This window comes from Nanorana parkeri, unplaced genomic scaffold (genome assembly GCF_000935625.1).
Source record: "Nanorana parkeri isolate BGI_ZX_2015 unplaced genomic scaffold, ASM93562v1 scaffold158, whole genome shotgun sequence".
NCBI classification, from domain to species: domain Eukaryota; kingdom Metazoa; phylum Chordata; class Amphibia; order Anura; family Dicroglossidae; genus Nanorana; species Nanorana parkeri.
The window spans coordinates 825,458-846,592 of record NW_017306426.1 but is presented as its reverse complement, the minus strand read 5'-3'; the positions used below and the strand labels follow the sequence as shown (position 1 = coordinate 846,592).

Sequence of the window (21,135 nt, the reverse complement as noted above, 5' to 3'; positions counted from 1 at the left end):
CGAAAAAAACGTGGTGGGGGGGGGGGGGGGGGGGGGTTTAATCCCCTTAAAGGGACCATGACCTAAACATCAGGGAAATATACCGTCCGTCCAGGATGCATTCCTGGCGTCCAGTACAATATCAATGACATATTTTGCAGAGCCTTACAGAGTACATAGATCCATTATCATCAGTGTTTGAGGCAGTCTGGTTCCCGATTTTGGAAATGTGTCCCTCTGTGAGCTGAAACTCTTGAATCGTCTTTCTGACGTGTATTTCACTAGGGGCGAATGACATTGTCACTGACCCCCCCTGGTAGATTTTCTGTGGAAATACATAAAACGTGAACTCGAGAGAGAGGGGAAACATCTTATAGCAATGTTCTGCAAGTCACCAGGGCTGGCAGTGAAGGAAAATCTACCTAGTCTTCCCAAAACTAAAAGAAAAAAACAATTGCTGGAGAGCCTTTTTAATGTGAGTTGCACTTCAGTTAGATTTACCAGGCTTCTCACATGCATGGCTTCTTGGTAGGATTAGAGCCTCTTGCCAAATAATTGTTGGATGGGAAACCTACTTTTCATGATCCTATGTCTATCGGTGAGGCAGTAGTAGAGTCAGAGTGAGGGTGAGGGTGAGGGTGATGCTTGAACCAGTGAGCACATTGTACTAAGTCACAGCACAGAATAACTAACTTCCTAATATCTGGATACAGGACCTTTTAGAAGATGATACGTGAGTCTATAGGAATTTATCTAGTCAGACCCAAGAAAATGAATGCCAGAATTGCCAGGCCTTTAACTTTTAAATGTACAATTTAGAACAAGTGTTAGTGTCTCTGAAGAAAATGACAAATGAGCCACATTCTGTATTTCATCACTAAATGTAGCATTTCGTTTTATACTCCCAAGTCAATGAGAGCTCTCCTTAACATTATAAAGTAAATCATCTTTTGTCTACATCTTGCCAAAATGACACGACTGATCTATAAAGAGCCTTCTAATCCTCCTCTGCTTGTTCTTTGTTGAGTGTTTTGTCTAATAACAGACTTTAATTAATCTCTAGACACCAGTAATGGTGATGCATTTAATGCTATGCAATCTCTCTACAAACACAAAAATGTGAGCGTATTAATATGTAAATGCCTTATAAAGCAAGCCATGGGTGCAAGATAATAAACAAGCTGCCTTAAGTGGTTTTCCTTTTATTTAACCATAATACTAGGCGATTAACTCCATAACAGATTCTTATTTCCAATCATTCTCAAAACACATCTTTTTTTTTTTAAGCTACATGACTGTCAAACTTGAGAAGAACTTTAGAAATGCATATCGGAGACACTCTAACTGACTACACCAGGTCACAGGGTAGCCTGGATGAGGATTCTCAGCAATGCCCACCTGGTTCTCTCTACAACAGAGGTGTAACAATAGCCATTACAGCCTACACTATGGGGCCTGGGGTATGAGAAGGCCCCATTACTAGGGGGAAGGGGGTTACTGGGGCTGTTTAGGAAAACTAAACTGTGAGGTTTCCAGTATAGGACTGAAGTCAGATCTCAGGATTATCTAGTTACATATGCCACTCTGTGCAGGGTAGATTTATCGCCCTCTGAACTTCTGCTACTATCTGAAATGAACCCTGTATGCCTAATGCAGTCACAAATCCTAGTTTCACCTCTTTTAAAACCTTATAGGAGGGCTGAGGTTTGTGGTTCTATTAAAAAAAAAAAAAGTTTGATGTAGTGTTAATGTAGTCTACTAAAACCTTTCCTCATAGTTTTCGTCAGCTGCATGTTTTCAGTGATGAAAACAAAATAAAAGCTAAGTTAATAGGAGTAACAATTCAGATGACTAAAATACGACTAAAACTAAATGCCATTTTAGTTTTAGTCGTATTTTAGTCATCTGAATAGTTTTAGTTTAGTTTCATTGACTGAATCTCCAGTAGAGAAAATTGCAATGCATTTTGGTCATAGCTTTACTCCTATTAACTTAGTTTTTATTTTGTTTTCATCACTGAAAACATGCAGCTGACGAAAACTATGAGGAAAGGTTTTAGTCGACTACATTAACACTAGATAAATGAAGCTATAGTTTAAAGAAGTTTGTATTAAGTTTGAAGAGTAAGTGTATGCAAGAACATTAATTACTTGTATCATAGTTAAAAATATCATTATGGTTATTATTATTAGTGCTACTGTAACTTTTATCACCAGCACTGCTCCCTCGTACTATACTGACTATGCTGACAGCTCTTCTACTGCCTGTCCTTCATACATCATGTTAAGATCAATGACACATATTGTCACAGTTGACACTGACAGCCACTACAGAGAGTTAGCCGGGGGCCCCATGTTTTGTAGCCCCTACTTTACACTCTAACTGTGCACATGCCTATCCATTCAGAACAAAAATATTCACAAACCTCTTTCAGCTCATTACAATGTACTGTAGACTCAGGGAGGGAGGGTGCAGTTCTGCCAGCCATATTAAAAGCCCTGCTTAATTATATAAAACTCAATGTACATTGGGTTACAATTTCTCATTAAGCATGGTGGCAATTTTTTGTCGGATTACATTCATTGTACATTGACTGATGTATGTGATGCTTGGAGTCACTCTTCCAGTTTTTCCCCTTTGTAAATGCAGATGTGTACAATATGTCATAAAGTTTTTCACATACTCCTTGCACATGGAAATGCATTTTGTGCTGTCGGTTGACCAGAGGCAGGTAGGTGGGAAGCAGCGTTATGCAAATGGGTTTGTATTGGGCTTGTTCTGTAAGGGCCAAGTCACTCAGTCAGTTCAGACTACACCTTGCCAACAACAAAATGAAAGTGCCACCTTCCCTGCTAGCCTTTACTTCCTAACTGGCCAAAGCTCAAATTATCATTAGAAAAAAGTGATAGTGCACCACCTCACTGGTTTAGGCAAGGAGAGAGAGAAAAATGCCATAGGAGAAGGTGAGGTGAGTGTTAGCAATTCAACGCTTCCATTGTTCTAAAAAGGTAAGACCTAATTATGCTCTTATATAGTTCAGTACATTTTTGCTGCAGGCACATGGGTGTTTTGCATGTGCAGCTTTACTTTGTGCTGCTTTTGGTGCTTAACAATGCAGAAGGTAAGTGGGACAATATTAAATATGGTAAGAAGAACATCTTCTCATAAGGAGCCTGCAACAGATGCTGAAGGAAGAATATAACCTCCAGCAAAGCCATAGTTATGTAATTTCAGACTATAACCCCCAATAAAGCCATAGTTATGTCATTTCAGAATATAACCCCCAACAAAGCCATAGCTATGTAATTTCAGAATATAACCCCCAACAAAGCCATAATTATCTCATCTCAGGATATAAACCCCAACAAAGCCATAGTTATGTAATTTCAGGATATAGCCCCCAACAAAGCCGTAGTTATGTCATTTCAGAATAAAACACCCAACAAAGCCATAGTTATGTCATTTCACATAAGCAGGGCACCCATCAAAACAGATGAACTTGTATTTTCTTTTATGCTGTAAGTTTATAAAAGACTTCTGGCATTGAATCTGAGTTTCTTCTTTCGTATACAACACACCAAGCACCTGGACTGCATTAGATTTCCATTGTACAGAAAACATCTTCTTTCAACACGTTTATACTGACCTCTTATATGTTTGGTGTCAGAGGATCTGGTAAGTAACCTTTTCTACTTTTCGGTGGAGGTCACATCTCGTTTACTCTACAAGGTGGTGGACTTGATTACTGAGATGCCGCAATCCTGAAAAAGTGTACGTACTAAGACTGTGTAGCGTGTTGTGCATGCTGCTAATTGAAACATGCTGGAAGGTTAATTGGCTCCTGTCTGAATTGGCCCTCTATGTATGCATGTGAGATAGAGACCTTACATTGTAAGCTTCTCGAGGGCAGGGACTAATGTGAATGTGCACTGTGTAAAAGCACTATATAAATTGTCGGCGGTATATAAATACCTGTAATAGTAAATAAATAATAATTGGAATATAAATTGGAGTAGCACAGATTTCTTTACATTTATTTATTTGAATCTGAGTTGTGGCTGTGTACTGTTTACACCTGCAAATGGAAATGATCATGTAGCTGAGATGTCAGTACAGACAACTGTTCAGCTCACTATGCTGAGTCTCCTAAGGCTGCATACTGCAATGTTTATACTGCTGAGTTTTACTTATTTTTTTGTTACTTGAAGTTTATCTAACTTGGTTCAGACCATTATTGTGCCTGAGGGGGGTGTTTACATCTAAAGGATTGGATTGGCTGACTGCTGTAACGTTTTTGTGTATGGCCAGATACCAGGTCGATTGTTCAGCTTTAGAATATCTTCAGCTTTATTAAGACGTTGCATGAGCTATTTTGTGAGTGATTCTCTTTAATATATATCACTGGTTCTTGGCACTGATACATCTCGGCACAGGAAAGAGAGATTTCAGCTCTAGACAAGGTAATTGCAAATTTACTAGGATTGAATTAGGGATGGGGGTTAGGGGTAAGAGGTATGGGGTTCCGTTTTAGGGGAGGCTAAGAGTTCTTTGTTAAAGTGACACTAAACTCAGGAGTTAGGGTTCTTGAATGCAATTCTAAGATTTAACTAGTAACAAAAATGTAATTTGTGTATCACTCAATTGGCTGTAGAGCCTCATATCATCTCTGAATTCATGCTGACACTGTCCTTCCTTCTGGAGGGTGACTACTTTTGGTCCCCATGGTCCTTGTGTGTGTTGTAAAGTAGCCAACGTTCCAAGCTTAATCCTGTGATGGACTACAATCTCACATTTAGTTTACTCATTTGTATTGAGATTTTAGTCCATCACCGGGGTGAGCTTGAAGCGATGGCTACTTTTAAACAAACAGAGACCATGGGTAAGAAAAGTAGCCATCCTTCAGAAGGAAGGACACTGTCGGCACCAAGGACAGCCAAGTGATACACAAATAAGATAACATTTTTGCTAAAAGTTAAGGTGTTTGAATGTATTTTTAAGATTTAACTACTGAGTTTAGTGTCACTTTAATGGTTACATTCAGGTTTAACGTAAGGCTAAGGGTAAAGCCTGGCCATACACCTATAGATTATCTGCAGATTTTCTATGGTCAGATGGAAAAAGTGCAACAGTTTCCCCCATCTACACTACACTGTGTGGATGGAGGAATCTCCCACTGGGCCAAGTTCAGTATCTTGCTAGTCGGCCTCGCTGGCTCTCAAAACACCTGAACAGTGCCTGCATCCAATCAGATTGTTCAGGTATTTTGACAGCCAGATACTGAAGTTGGCCCAGTCCTCCATCCACACAGTTTAGCTTAGATGGAGGAATCTTGCACTTTTTCCATCTGACCATAGAAAATCTATAGGTGTATGGCCAGCTTAAGAGTCACGTGTTTGGGATAGTGTCACATTTTAGTTGGGTCAAGGTTTAAAGTGTATCTAAAAGCAGAAATGTGTGGAACTTTTAAAACCCTTGGTAAGGTTTATGTTGCTGTCGGTATCCACACCATAGAGGTTCACTTCTTTATTTGCCCTGGTGACTACTATTATTAATCTAGATTATAATTGCTGGAAAAGGGGGTATAGGTAACTTTTCCAATACAGACAGGTATGTAGGGATTTCACCTCACTTTGATGAGATTTCCTCTCACTTCCAGTTGGTTCTCTGGGACAGGAAGTGAAGTGCAATCTTTTCAATAGGATCAGACAGCAAAAAAATAACCTGACGGGTGTTTTTACCATTGCACCATTTTACCATCAATAACCATGTTATCTATATGAGTATACATGCTAATCTCAATCATTTCAGCAAATTGTTTTTGTGTGCAACCTAATTTTGCTTTCATGGGTTTTAAATGTACCTTCAGATACATATGCTGTTTATATAACTGCTAATCTGTTTGAATGTGAAGGAAATAATTATGATACTCTTCCTCCTTCAACATCTATTAAAGGCTCCCTAGCGTACGGGGAGGTGCAGTCGTCACTGTGTTCAATAAACCACTACTCTCCTGCTGTGATTTTAAACACAGAGGAAGGCAAAGTGTTCCAGGTGCATACAGAATCAACTATGTCTGAGCAGACACTCTTCTGCCATCAACCACAAAAACTCATAATAAAACCAATTTTTCATTCACAGCAAGTACAGCAGTAATATCTTTTTTTTACAAGTACTCAGCTCAAAGAAAAGAACATTTACGACTGGCTGCTAAAAGTAAATGAATGTAAAAAAGTAAAACAAATAAACAGGTGTGCTCATAAAATCCACCAAAGAAGACTCTCTTTGATGCTGATACCAAAGTTTCTTATTAAGAAAAACTCGATTAGGCCGAGAGAAGACAATCCAATGAGAATCCAGATGAAGGCTGAACTGATGTACATCGGCCTAAGCCTGCAGGGAGAGGAAGCAAAGTTTAACATTTTCTACTGGATAACAATCGGACAATTGTGTTTAGAAACACTATAGGTCTATTTATAAACAATTTTCAGAGCCATTCGCCCTATAAATCTCAACACAGAACAACTAGTTCTCAGATAGCTCAACTCACCCGGATGTTATTAGATAGCGGCTCCCGGACACCCGGGAGAGAGAAACATTTTCTCCCGGAAAGGTTTACTCTGCTCGATCTCGAAGAGTAAACCTTTCTGTGCTGTCTGTTTTGTTTTTTTCTGACATCGGGGACCGCCGTCTGTCGTCAGTCAGAAAAAATCAAACGGCAAAGGAACTAATAGCTAGATTGCTATTTGGTATTTCTATGTGCAATAGCAGATTAGCTATTGCACCCACCCTCTGCTGTTGTCAATCAGCAGAGGGGGACCTGAAGTTCTCCATCAGGTCCACCTCTGCTGACTGACAGCAGCAGAGGGCGGGTGCAATAGCTAATCTGCTATTGGCTATTGCACATTGAAATAGCCGATAGCAATCTAGCTATTCCTATGCCGTTTCTTTTTTTCCTGACGGCAGCAGCAGTCAGAACACTAAAAAAACCCAGCAGATAGCAACAGAATTACCTTCTTTGCTATCTGCCATCATTTCAGGGGGGTGCTCTCTTCCATGTTGTTGCGCCCACCCCCACGGAGAGGACTAAAGCAAAGCAGACCACACCGGCGTAGATATTCTGCAGTCCTGACCTCTCCAGCTATCCATAGACATTAGAGGTTAAATGCTGGGTAGAGCCAACCTGGCTACACCATACTAATAGGATAAAAGTGATGGAATGTTAAAATGTTTCTAATAAAAAAAGTTTAAAGTGTACAAACTCCACATACCTCCCCTGAGCAGAGGCTGTATAGCCATTGAAATATTCATACCGAGCGTAGAGGTAAAGGAAACCACAGATGGCTGCAATTCCTGGGTAAAGTTGGAAAAAGGGAGATCTCATTCTCTGCTATGCTAATATCAGATTAGTTTACAATCAACATGCTGTAGTATTATAGGTGTTACTCTTCTGTAGCTGTTGACCTTTCACTGCAGTGATGGATCATTCTACCGCTATGTGGAGAATTATACATAGTACGTGGGGCTTTTGTAGTACACTCACGAGCCTGTATTCATATCTCAAAAACCAATATGTATTTGTATTACAATGTACTCCCTTCTCCTGAAGTAGCGATTCTTGTGAAATGCGTTGAGGATTATATCCACTACAGAGCTTCAAAGTTATGAAGCATTTGAATGCATCCATGTTGATACTTATGTTATTTTAACATAATTATATGTGGATTAAATTAAGCATTTATGCAGACTGTATGGTTTCATTTGGGAGGTTGTGCTCCTCGCACATGAATACTTTTTTAACATGTAAATGTGGTTTTTATGTAATACAAATACATACTGGTTTTAGAAATATGAATACAGGCTCGTGAGTGTACAGACAAAGCCCCATATACTATGTATAATTCTCTATATGTTTAAATAGGGGTGTTATCCTATAAGTTATACAGTGATGTTGAGGCCAGAGGGAGGAATCAGTAAGCCTGCAGGGGATCCAGGAGTTCAACACTCCCAGAAGTGTTCATTTCCCATAGAATTTGGGAGACGATTCCCGCAGAGAAGTGGGGTAAAATTACTATTTACACTCTTCTTTTACAGGAATTTCTTGCATCAGCAACTATTTTTATTTGCAGAGCAATATGACCACTAGATGGAATCAAGGAACATAGGAATTTCCTATGCTCCTCAGCTCTATCCAGTGACCATAATGCATGGCAAATCTTGTTCTCACTGCTGTTCTCTGCAATATAAATATTATATTCCTCCAACCCAAAGAACAGAGAGGAAGACTGGGAAATATTCAGTGCAGTTCAGCCTGTAGGAATATAAATAAAGACACTATAATGGAAAAGAGTGCTTGAGTCTCAAATGATCGCTCCTACGCCGGAATCTACTGTATCTGTAGGCTGCCTATGCTGATCCTTTGGCTTCAGTAGTGTATGTATGTATGTGTAGCTATATAGATATATATCTATATCTACATATACATATATATACATATACAGGGCTTGAAAAATTTGATGGTGTCTCACCAGTCAGTCAAAAATTTCACCAGTCAGCATGACCGGACTATAGCCTTGCAATTTATGTTAACATTTTTTGGGGACAGATAGAGCTTTCTTTTGGAGGTATATTATCACCACTGGGGGGGGGTTACTATATAATGAAAAAAGTACCGTAAATGTAAAAAAAAAAAGAAAAAGTTTCCCTACGTTCTGTTATAAAACATTTATTCTTACCCATATTTTTAGTAAAACATAAAAGTCGGGGTCACGTCGGGTAAATAGACACCAAACATGTCAAGCCTTAAAATTGCAAGCGCCCGCAAAATCGCAAAAAAACGCCCATAGGCGACGATTAAAACTCTTTTACTGCTCATCAGTTTAGTGTTATCAGTGATTAATGGCTCTAAAATTATTGCTCTCACTGCGACGTTTGCGGCGATATGTAACATGTGCGGCACAATAGGCGCAATCTGTGTTTTCGCACGTAGGCGCACCCCACGCATATATGCGTGTGTATGTGGGAGGCAGGGACTTAAAACATTTTTTTTCTTTTTTAAGTGTGATTTTTTTCTGAAGATATGGGTAAACAACACGATTTATCAGCCTTTGAACGTGGGGTGACTGTTGGGGCTCTGAGCCATGGAGCGAGTATCAGCAAAACAGCAGAATTCATTAAATGTTCAAGAGCAGCTGTTGTTAAAGTGTTTAAAGACTGGACTGTCAGCTGAAAATCTGGGTCTAAACGTGCGAATTGTGGCCGTCAGCGACTAGTCAATGTTAGGGCAGAACGGAGAGTGGCAAGACTGGTACAAGACAACAGAAGGGCAACAGTGCAGTGTCAGATTCCTCGCATCACCTTTCAACATCTCGTGGAGTCACGAGGCGGCCCAACGAAGGGAAGGCAATAGTCACTTGTTCACTTTTTGCAAGGGAGGGTTGGGGGTGGCAGGGGCGGCGGTGAATGCTGGACCATGCCGTCAGTTGCTCTGTCTGCTGTCCCGCGCTGCTCACTGACTTCACCGGTTGCCAAAGCTTTGCGAGACGCTAGCCAGAGCATCCAGCTCAGCTCAAGGCAACAGTGACAGGTTGCTAAGATATGAGGGGGGCACTATGGCTTGCACCCGCCCCCCCCAATGAGACCCCCCCTGAGGCAACTACCTCAGGCTGCCTCATTATAGAGATAGCCCTGGTTGTGATAACAGTATAGTTAGGTGGATAAAAAAGTAAAACAAATTAACCCCATCGCGACCAGTGACATGCATAATACGTCACTGGCATCGGGCTCATTTAAACAGTAGCCACTGGTACTCTGTTTACATTTGTAAAGCTGACTGTTGGGTCACCTGTCGTGTTTTCCGGGCTCCGCTGCCCCTCCTACGGGTCCAGGACCGGCTTCTCGGGTGTCAGGAGGAAGCTGATGAGATCATCGAACCTCTTTTCACCGATCCCCTCCCTGTACTATGGGAGCGGGAGCGATGCAGATTGCATCCCTCCCGGTCCCATAGCTGTTAGTGTTGGGCTCCTGAAGCCCAGCTATAAGCTATGGAAGTGCAATCTGCTTCAATAGCTTATTTCTAGTGTAAAGGTGATACTGGGGGTCTTTTAGATGTCATAGCAATTAAAGTAAAAATAACCGTTTTAAAAAATATCAAAAGAAATAAATGTAAAAATAATGTAAAAAATGTAAAGGCCCCTGCGAACATGCGCTTCATAACGTAAACACACGTCGGGTGCCCCTACGTACGAAAACGGCTCCATAGCTGGCGGATCGCTTGTATGTTAACAGGCATCGCTGCCTGTTTTTAAATTTTGGGTCTTTGCCGCTCGCGTGCGCCAGACGGCGCGTGCGAGTGGTCGTGGCTGAGCATACGTCTAAAGAAGCCCGCTCAAATCTAGAGAGCCGGCCGTTTTTTTACAACGGCCGGCTGGGAGGTTTAAAGAGGAACTCCAGCTATTAACAAAATTAACCCTTGCAGTAAGGCTACCTCTGCACTAAAATGGTTAACTGCTTGTTTTGTCTGGAACACAGAAGAAATAGTCACATGATCCTTGGAGTCCCTTCACTCTGGCTGTGGTATGTCCCTTGACGTCCTCATGTCTAATACAGGTGAATGGATCTCCATTAGACATGACGATGTCAGCAGGACTTAGACCACTGGAGCCCGGTGGAGAAGTGGCTGTGGGGACCGGTGTAGCAGCCAGGCAGAATTGAGGATGAGGTGAGTATATCTTCTGTATTCTGGCCCCGAGACCAAAACAAGCTGTAAACCCTTGCAGTCCGGGGGTTGCCCCACTGCAAGGGTTAATTTAGTTATTTCCTGGAGTTCCTGTTTAAGCAGAAGTTTTCAGCTGTCGTTAACAAGAAAAGTTGTATTAATGGGCAGATAACATCTGCTGAATCATGTAGCTAAAACAAGAACCTCGGTATGATAGTAATCTTACTCGGTATTTCTGTATTGTACCGGTCAGAGAAGGATGATTTTTGACTAACCATTAGATACTGCAATTTGCACATGGTCTTTGCTATATGTATATGTGTGCACCTAGTATCAATCTGGATCAATCTTTTATGTTCATGCTTAGGGCCTTATTCACACAGACTGCATCCACGGGCATGCACGCAGCTGTTCCTGGGTGCAGAATTCTGCATGGGCGTGCACGCTGTACAGCTGTGCATGTCCGTGCGAATGAGGCCTAAGGCTGCATTCACACTTGAGACTTGAACATTTCTGTTTCAGCCAATAGAAAGCTAGTTACCAGGAGAAGGAGATGGTTGAAAAAGTCTCATTCAGGCACTTCTCTCAAAGTCTACGGGACCAAAACTGGCCCATTCTGCTTCAAACGTATCTCCTGTACTTTTCTGAGGTTCAGGCATCGAGCTTCAGTCACTTGAGTGCTCATATGTGAACTGGCAATATTTAAAAGCCTGCGATTTGGGTTGTTGAGCATTTGGAGCATTGAGCTTCAAGCTTTAAAACAACGAGGGCTTTGTCTGCTGTACTGTACTGAGTAGATACCATTTGTATCAATATCCATTATAGTTGTGGTGAAGGATGAGGAACTATGAATTACAGCAGAAATGTACTTGTTGGTTTTAATGGTAAGGGGAAATGATCTCGTCATCATGTTATCTTTGTATTTCCCTTTGCTGACTTAGAGAAGGAAGAGATAAGTTAGAGATTTGGGGGCCATTTAGATCTATGTGTTTGTGTAGAGGTGTTATTTTGTAGCATCCGGCAGCTGGATTTTCATGTGTCAATGTGCAATTCCCTGCGTTTTGTCGTGCACTGACAAGCCTGATGAACATATTGTGCCTGATGAAGGGACCCAAAGTAGCCCCAAAACATTGCTGCCTTTGTGGCAAGATGTATATGTGTCAATAAAGATGATTTTGCACACTTGATTCCAGTGTGCTGGTGACATTCTGTATCTTCTTGGATTGGCCATCCTCTGTCACTTCAGCACCTATACTCGAGTTATATTGGTAAGAAGTGCAGTAGGATATCATTGGCACTAATTCACTAAATCACAGAAAAAAAACAGACATGTATTTTTCAAACACACGACACTGCAGCGCAGAGATGGGAACAGACACTATTTTTATTATGTGGAAGTTGGACAGATGTATTTTAGAGCGTTTCAACATTAACACGCAACAGTGTAAATTGTTTTGTAGCCCACATTGTTTTTAAGCACCCTGGGACATTTTCCTCCCCTAGTTTTCCAGAGGGAGTACAAGCACCGATACTTTCCCTCAAGTACTCGTCCATACCAATTATGGATGCCTTTTTTTTAGTGTCATGTGACAGTTTTCCTAAAACAATACAGACTAATGATTTTAGGACAGTGGTGGAGCGCCAGGGCCCGATCCCAGTTGCTAAAGCTGCGCTCCTGGTAGTTCTGCCACTGACTCCAAGCTGTAGAACACATGTGTCAAACTCAAGGCCCAGTGGCCGAATCCGGCCCTCCAGGCCATTTCCTAGACTTCTACTTTCAGATCTAGGAATTAAGTTATTACTAAAACCAGTGATAATCGAATGCAGAGGCAATTATGATAAAGTTTAGATACATTTATATAGTCTTACAGGCCCATACATACAATACATTATAGAGAAATGCAGAATACAATCAGCTATAGAGGACTATAAATCCCAGGAATACATTATAGAGCAATGCAGAATACCATCAGATATAGACTACAAATCCCAGCAGTACATTATACAGCAATGCAGAATACCACTAACTATAGAAGACTACAAATCTCAGCAATACATTATACAGTGATGCAGAATGGCACTGGCGATAGAGGACTACAAATCCCAGCAAAACATTATACAGCATTGCAGAATACCATCAGCTACAGAGGACTATAAATGCCTGCAATACATTATAGAGCAATGCAGTATACCATCAGCTATAGAGGACTATAAATGCCTGCAATACATTATAGAGCAATGCAGAATACCATCAGATATAGACTACAAATCCCAGCAAAACATTATACAGCATTGCAGAATACCATCAGCTATAGAGGACTATAAATGCCAGCAATACATTATAGAGCAATGAAGAATACCATCAGCGAAGAATACCATCAGCTATAGACTACAAATCTTATCAGTACATTATACAGCAATGAAGAATTATAGTATATGAATTTGCTACATACTCTATGCTGCTGCTCTGTTCTGGGGTGCCGGCCTGATGTCTCGGGTGGAGGGTCTTAGAAACGGTATAAACAGGCACCACATGGTTCCCAAGAAGGCTGCTGCTAGGTCCCCAGCAAGTGCAGGACCTCAGGCAGCTGAATCAGTTTGAAAAATTAAAGCAACTGTATCGGTTTCTGATATTGGGGCATTTTCAGGAGTACAAGTACTCCTGAAAATGCCCAGTATCAGCACGGATACCAATACCTGGTATCCGTGCATCCCTAGGCTTCACTTTTAAATAGCTCTAAACAATGTCACAGGGACCTTTCAAATGAAGCCATTTATGTTTCTGGGTAGAATAGAAATAGTTTTTTCGGTATCCAGTACGGTACCGATATTTTTTTTTGGTACTTGCTGATACCAAATACATATACCGGAAGTGCCATTAAGGAAGCCGGGGGGGCGGGTAATGACTCGGCACCTGGCTTCCTGATTGGCCAGCCTTCTGACCTATCAGGAAGCCGGGAGACAAGTTATTACCCGCCCCTCGGCTTCCTGATTGGCCTGAAAGCCAGCTCCCTGATTGGCCTGAAAGCCAGCTCCCTGGTGAGGAGGGAGCATAGAGACTGGCAGCGTGCAATGACTCGCCGCCTGGCTTCCTGATATTGGAAAGTTCTGGTATTGGGATTGGCATTTGGAGCATTTGGGCGAGTAGGAGTGCTCACCCAAATACTCAGTATCGGCACTGATAACGATACTGGTATCGGTATCAGTTCATCTGTCGGTTTACTATGACAATCGTGGGAGTCTTTAACAATCAGATATTGGTGTTCAGTAACTGCCATATGCGCTCTCAGATTAGGGGGCCACTAGGTGTGTTTCCAACAAATATACATATATATATGTGTATGGGTGTATATCAATGTTTTCGCCCAAGATTCACATATTTTATCAAGTGAGATTCAACTAAAAATGTGTGATTCTTGGGTAAACATTTTATAAATCTTGGGTGAAAACATTTATAAATAGACCCCCATAGTGTAAAGAACAGAGGGTGCTTGACTGATGGTATGATCTATATTTATGTAATGATAAAAATATCCAAAGCAAGCTATCACCATTGGGTGCTTTTGAATAGCTCCCTAGATCAGGGCTTAAAATATTGCAAACAGAGTAGGTACCTGGACACTAAATGATTGCAGAATTCACACAATTTCGAATGCTAGGATCACTCCAGCTGCTGGAACAATCCTTGCACTTTGAATTGACAAGGTTTAAGCCCTGATGAGGGGGCCATTCAGAACCCTCAAAACAGGTTGCATGCTTTTGGCTATTTAGATACATGAATAGACTTGTACTTGTACCATTGGTGTCCTTCACATTAAATTGCTATGGGACGCACAATTATTTCAGTTTAACCCCTTCGTGACGGGAGACTACACTGTACGTCCCACCACAAAGGGACCAAATGACTCGTCACGTACACTGTACGTGACGAGTCATTTGCTGCATTAGTGGGTTGATAACCGCTGAGAATCAGCGGTTACCATTCATTAATGGATGCCTCAGTATAGCGGCATTCATTATTGAAAGGGTTAACCTTTTTCAGACACCTGATACCTTAATATTGGGTGTGAGAGTCAAAGCAGAGCGGGCAAGCATGTCGGCAAAAGCCGGCATTCTGACAGCGCTTATAGATCTAGAGATATCTCTCTCGATGGTATACTGGCTTTTTTTTTTCTTTCACTTTCAGGAATAGATACATAATGTGTCTATTCCTGAAAGAAAAATGTTTCAGTTTTCTGATCGTTGTTGGAACGATCAGAAAACCTTTAGTGACAGCTGAATCCTGAACTGCTGCAGGATCAGTGTCACTAACTTATTATTGGCTGTTCTGAAGTTTGAAACAGCCTAATAACCAAAAATGTATTAATTTATCAAGCAGTAACAGTGAGATTAATTCACAATGACTGCTTGATATAATTAAATAAATAAAATCAAAGTTTTTAAAAAATAGTGAAAAGTGTAAAAAAAAAAAAATAGTAAAGTGTAAAGAAAAATAAAATAAAGGACAAATGAATTTATTTATTGCATTTTTTTTTTTAGCTGTGCTGGTTTTGTAAAAAAATACTACAAATCAAAACTGGTAAAAGTGTTTTTTTTAAACGTTTTTTCCTCTTTTTTTATATTTTATTTGTCCTAAGTGAGGCGTTAGACACACATATGTGATATAAATATGTAGCCCTATCTGTCCTCTAAAAAACAATATATAATATGTGTGGGTGCACTTTGTAAGAAAGTATATTACTGACGTGGAAGAATCACACAGCAAAAATGTCAAAAGTGTGTCAGTCATTTATGAACAGAAACTAAAAACTAGCTCAGTCATGAAGGGGTTAACACTTTAGGAGAATGGGCTGGTCCTCCCATGATGAGACCCCAGGTAGTATACTGTATTTGCTAAACAGCATGTAATTACAGTTTTAATAATTCCGAGCAAACAAGATGAGAATCTGTCAAAAGACATACTGTTGAAGGTATCTTTTTCCACAAAAAAAGTGCCGATTACTTACACTCAGACCATATAATTCATTGTTCATATGTGACCCGTATTTCTTTCGCAGTTTTCGCCGGTGGAGAAGACTGCCATCAGCTTTATGATTTGGACAGACTGCACAAGGCATTAGTCACAGCTAAAGGTGCCCATACACTGCTCGATTCTCGTACGAGAATCGCGGGAAATCCCGCGATCGTACGAGAATCGAACAGTGTGAACGAAGACGTGCGACCGTTTCTACTGTACGGTCGCACGTCTTTTGTCTAAGAAGCACGCTAGAAAACCAGCCGAGAATCGTACGACTTTCGGCTGGTTTGAACAGTGCTCGGGAGACAAATGCCGAACGGGCCGGTGTGCGCACGCTGCCCGTTCAGCATTGCGGTCATCGGAAGCCCGCCCCTCAGTGGGGCGGGCTTGCGATGATCGAGAGTACGATCTGCCTGTCCAAGATGGGCAGATCGTACGTTTTTTAAATCACTTTACAACCATCGCAAGACTAAGGTCTTGCAATGGTTGTACAGTGTATGGCCACCTTTACAGTTACTGCATTAGGCTCATGCCAGGTGCTCATTAACCATTTCTGTGCAATGCTGCTTAATACTTCCTTCCCTAATGCTGCCTAAACTATTTTTTTAATTTAATCTTCTGACTGTTTTGTAAAAAAGAGAAGTACAAACCATAGGAACACAACTGCCACCATATACAACAATATTTCACTAAAGGCACATTTCCTCCAACCACATACTGATCTTATTTTGCGGTGGGTTTTTTTTTATTCAACAAATGTGTGTACATACAATGTAAGGGTATTTTTAGCATACTATCAATGATAACGATTACCAACTTTGTTTAGGTATATCATTCCATAAAAAAAGAAAAAGAACAGGACAGGAGGGCCAGACCTACTCTGTAATCGAGCTGCAGTCAACCGTAGGGAGTGTAGAAAACAGAAGAGATGGAGGAAGAGAGGAAAAGAGAAAAAGGTTGTTCTTCCCAAGTCTCAGTGGTCTGTCAAAGTGTAGCGAATTCATGTGTCCAATGCACTGGCGGAACTACCAGGGTCGCAGCAGTCACAATCGTGACTGGGCCCTGGTGTTCAGTCTGTGGGGAGGAGGCCCAGAGAGGAAGAAGTGTGGACCGGGCATCACAGAATCAGCTGCCGGTTGCCTCCCGGCCCTGCCAGGGCCAGCTCTGCACCTGAGGGCCCTGGGAAGGAGGAGGGAGGGGTCTAGGAGCGGTGTCATGCAGAGGGGGAGAGACAAGATCGACCCGGACATGGAGTTTTGGCGAGCAGTCAGCAGCCCTAACCCTGCACTCTATGACCTGAAACCAGCCCTGGTAAGACCAGGCAGACTGCCTGATGAGACTGCCCATATCCCTGGTGAGCACGCCCGCAGCCCTGGTGAGACCGCCCACACCCCCATATTACCCACCATGGGAAAGAGCTGCAGAGTGTCTGCGTGCTGTGAGCTGTCTGCACCTTCGTGGTTAATGGGCCCCCCCAAGTGATGGAACGCCAGGGCCCAGTTGCAGCTGGGACTCTGGTAGTTCCATCACTTGGGGGTGCCCAGACAGGAGGAAGAGGGGTCCATTAACCACCTCAGCTTCCAGCAGGCTAACTCTCCGCAGCTCCTTCCCATGGTGGTGGGGGGTTGGGGGGCCCCTCATGGTTTCTTGCACCGGGGCCCAGAGGTTTCTAGTTACGCCTCTGGTCTCACGTCTTTATTTAAAAAACAAGGCTCTTTTGGTGATTTTGGTAGATTAACCAGATGAGTTACTAAATATATTAAGTCATAAGGTCTTCTCCATGGATGTCCACAATTGCATGCCAGTCCTGAATTTCCAGAGCTTTTTCACAGTCTTGTTCTCTTTGTAGCATATAGAGAAGGTTTTTAATAGGTGTGGTGAGGAGCGTAACTACAAATCATGGAGCCCCACAGCAAAACTTTGAGGCCGCTAATAATAATAACGATAATTATTATTTTATAAATGATTAATGTTTTTGTACACTTACTCCAAGCCTAATATAAACTTCTTTGAATTCCAGTTTCATTAAACTATTTTGCAGAACCACAAACCTCAGCCCTCTTGTAATGCTTTAACAGTAGTGACACTCTGGAATTTGTGACTGCATTAGACACAGGGTTAATACAGTCTGTAGCAGAAGTTTAGAGGGGAAAACATCTATACTACTAAGATAAATAAGCAAATACTTCTTACTGCAGAGAGGGGGATCTGTGACTAGAGGATCCTGAGCTCTGACGTTTAGCCCTTCTATACTGGAAACCTCACAGCTTAGTTTTCCTAATCAGCCCCACTAATAGGGCCCCCTCCCACCTCAGGCCCCATAGCAGCCACGTGGGCTGCTATGGCTATTGTTATGCCACTGGGTGTATTGTAAATTAAAAATAGAGGGGATCCATCCTCTACAGATGATGTCAGATTAGATCATAGAAGTTTAATTGGAGGTTTATTTGTCCACCATTGGTACAGTACTGGTCTGTGGGCAGGTTAAAATTCTGGGTTACTCAATATAGGTGCTCGTGGTGTATGCAGAAAGCTTAATGCATGTTTGCCTTCCTGTTTGTCCCATATGAAGAGAGAATAAGATAATGTAGGGCACTAGATAGGAGGCCTCAGTGTACCTATCAGTGAGTTATTGACAGCAGGGACCATGAGAGAGCTTCCACGTGGACCCATTGGGAGAAAGGGCCCAGTGTAGTACTTTGGGCTATTGTGAAATGTGTGCTGCTTGGTGGTATGCAAACAGGCTGGGTCTCAAGCCACTTAGAGGTTATGGGGTAAATGCCTTTTTTTATGGATAATGTCTCTTATTGCCTCATAAATCTTGTACTATTGTTAAATTCTCAGCAGAGTTTGTTGTATAAATCTTTTCCCAGATCATCTCATTAAAAGCTCATTGGACTTTACATAACAGATCTTAGTGGACAGTGTTACAAAAAACAAAAACAAATCTTTCATGCAACATGATGGGGGCGGGCTAACATATGATAAGTACTAAGATAATGTATCTGCATATTTTGAAAACACTTGCAGCTAATGCCCATATAAAATAAATCCAAACCAATGTTAACTCACTGTGCTCGAAAAATCCGTTCAAACGTTGGATGACCCGATGTATTTGGAGGAGAGATCTTGTATTTTCGGCGTGCCCATATGACTTGCATGGAGAAGTATGCTGTAAGAGTCCAGATGTCATAAGTACAGAGGAATAGTAAAAGTAACATACTATATTAATAGATGTAAACATTTTTTGTTCTAAAGGAACAAGGAAGTTATTGCTGCAATCTTTGAGAAGACCTATATTTGTAAAGGGTTGAGTGTCCGTGATCGCGGTATACTGAGACGCCGCAGCTGAAGTGGATCCCGACAATTGTGTCGGGATCCGCCCAGCTGCGTGACTGACAGCTGGCTCTACCTATCTAGAGACAGAGCCAGCTGTACCCGCCCCCTCCCCCATCCGATCCACCACTCAGCGCTGGCGGATCGGAGTGGGGAGGGGGGGAATCCAGCCCCTCCCCTGTCACGGCAGAGAGCCGTGACAGGATCGAGAGGTGAGCGAACGCTGGTATGTGTTCGCTCTCCTCCCGATCTACTGAGCCGACCTGTGACAGCCTCATTGTCACAGGTCGGCTAGAACTATGAGGTGAGTGAAAAGCACTCACCTCATAGTTCTCCTTTAAGGAAAATGAGTAAGCTAAAAGTTGATTGCAATTTTGGTACACATGCTTTATTGTTACTCGTCTCTGCAGCCTGCTTAACTGAATAAGAAAGCAGAATTCACTCCGCAGCTTGGGTATACATGCAGTTCGCATAGTGCAGCAGCTGCATCCTGCCGCCTTTGAAAGGCACTGTTGGAGACAGCAGAGAGGCTTCTCATTCAGCCCAGTACAGAGCTGGTTCTTGTATCTTCTAACAGCGCACTCTAGTGGTGGCCAGTAACAGCTGCTGCATAAAACCTATAGATACAACATTACACACCAAAAAGATAAAGGGTTTTTGTTATGGTGCCACAGACTAAATACACATAATTGTCATATTCAAAGATATATCAGTTATTTAGATCTAATAATTATAATTGGAACAGACATATAAAATGGAAATAGAATCAATGTCACATCCAGTTTTGTTAATTATGTGTCACATAATATAAAAAGAATTGTCATTTTCATCATAGCATATAAATAAGTAACTGACTCTCCTTATTTTTCTTCTTATTTAGATTAGGTGTGACCTCTGGTGAATTAACAGATGACTCTGTTCAATGTGTTTTACTGTTATACTTCTGCAGGAGCCTGGATAGTGACTATGGCGTGACACATTGGGAGGGGAGAGGACTCCCTGAGGACCAGCGTATTGGATACCTCATAGAGACATCAGGGCACTTGTAGCACCTGTCCATGTGACTTCATTAAGGTAAATCTTCTCTATATAGACTTGATATGGAACAGTGTGCACCTATTCTATGATGATTTATATGATGCCTATGCCATCATGTTATAGCTCTATGCTGAGAGAACTATATTGTGTCATTTTGGCACCATATCTATAGGACATCAGCGCAGAGCTTCCCAGCATAGGAAGAGGTTAGTCTGTGATTAAGTAGTATTCAAGATAGTGTTGTAGACCAGGATTGCTGTTGATAGCTAAGTGGTGAAGGATTGGGATGATGACTCCAGGATCTGCACCTTCATAAACAAGTCAGTAACTGCATCTGCCATAAATATATCCTGACAGATTCCCTTTATATTTGTTCACTTTGTCAGCTTGGCAGATCTGCTTTGTGCGCTTTGTGTGTGCTTTGAAGCAATCTCTAGAATTGATGTCATGAGGTAGTTGGACCATGCACATGGAACAGCCTTCAAAGTCTGTTCCTGGCTTACGGATTGCTGACAGTTATGTTCCAAGTATATTACACATAAAAATAAGGGTCTCTGTATGTCTAGGAGTTTCGTCCAGTTGACGATATATCAGTTGACACTCCCTGCTAGATGTCCTGGTTGACTTTTAAATTTGGCTTAAAAAAAAAAAGTCGGGTGACCTAATATTTGGGGGTAAGGACAGCAGTACCTGTATAGGTGGTAGAAAAAGACTATATTATGTCATTTAGGAATAGATATTATTATTACCTTGTTCCAGCACTGCTACCACTGTGATAAAAGCCAGCTGAGCCACTTGGTCATGCATCTTGGAGGAAACACTTGGATCCCTGAGTGAATTGCTCTGGAAATGAAGGTTCTGTGCCAAGGATTGGAGTTAATTCACCAACTTTGTGTCTTGACGAGCAGAATTAATGCCGGGTGGTTGAAGCAGATTGAAATCCCACAGCTTCTGCTGGAAAAACTCGATGTCAATTTATGAGCAGTAGGAGATGCAAGTGACTTGCGTGGAGCAGGCTTCGGGGTGTGAACCTCCACAGCATACGCCTGCA

At 41.8% G+C, this 21,135-nt stretch overlaps 1 pseudogene; it reads right to left on the bottom strand.

Annotated features, from left to right (window-relative positions):
* Positions 1-6,233: 6,233 nt before the first annotated feature.
* Positions 6,234-21,009, bottom strand: LOC108785372 (annotated as a pseudogene).
* Between the last annotated feature and the right edge of the window lie 126 nt (positions 21,010-21,135).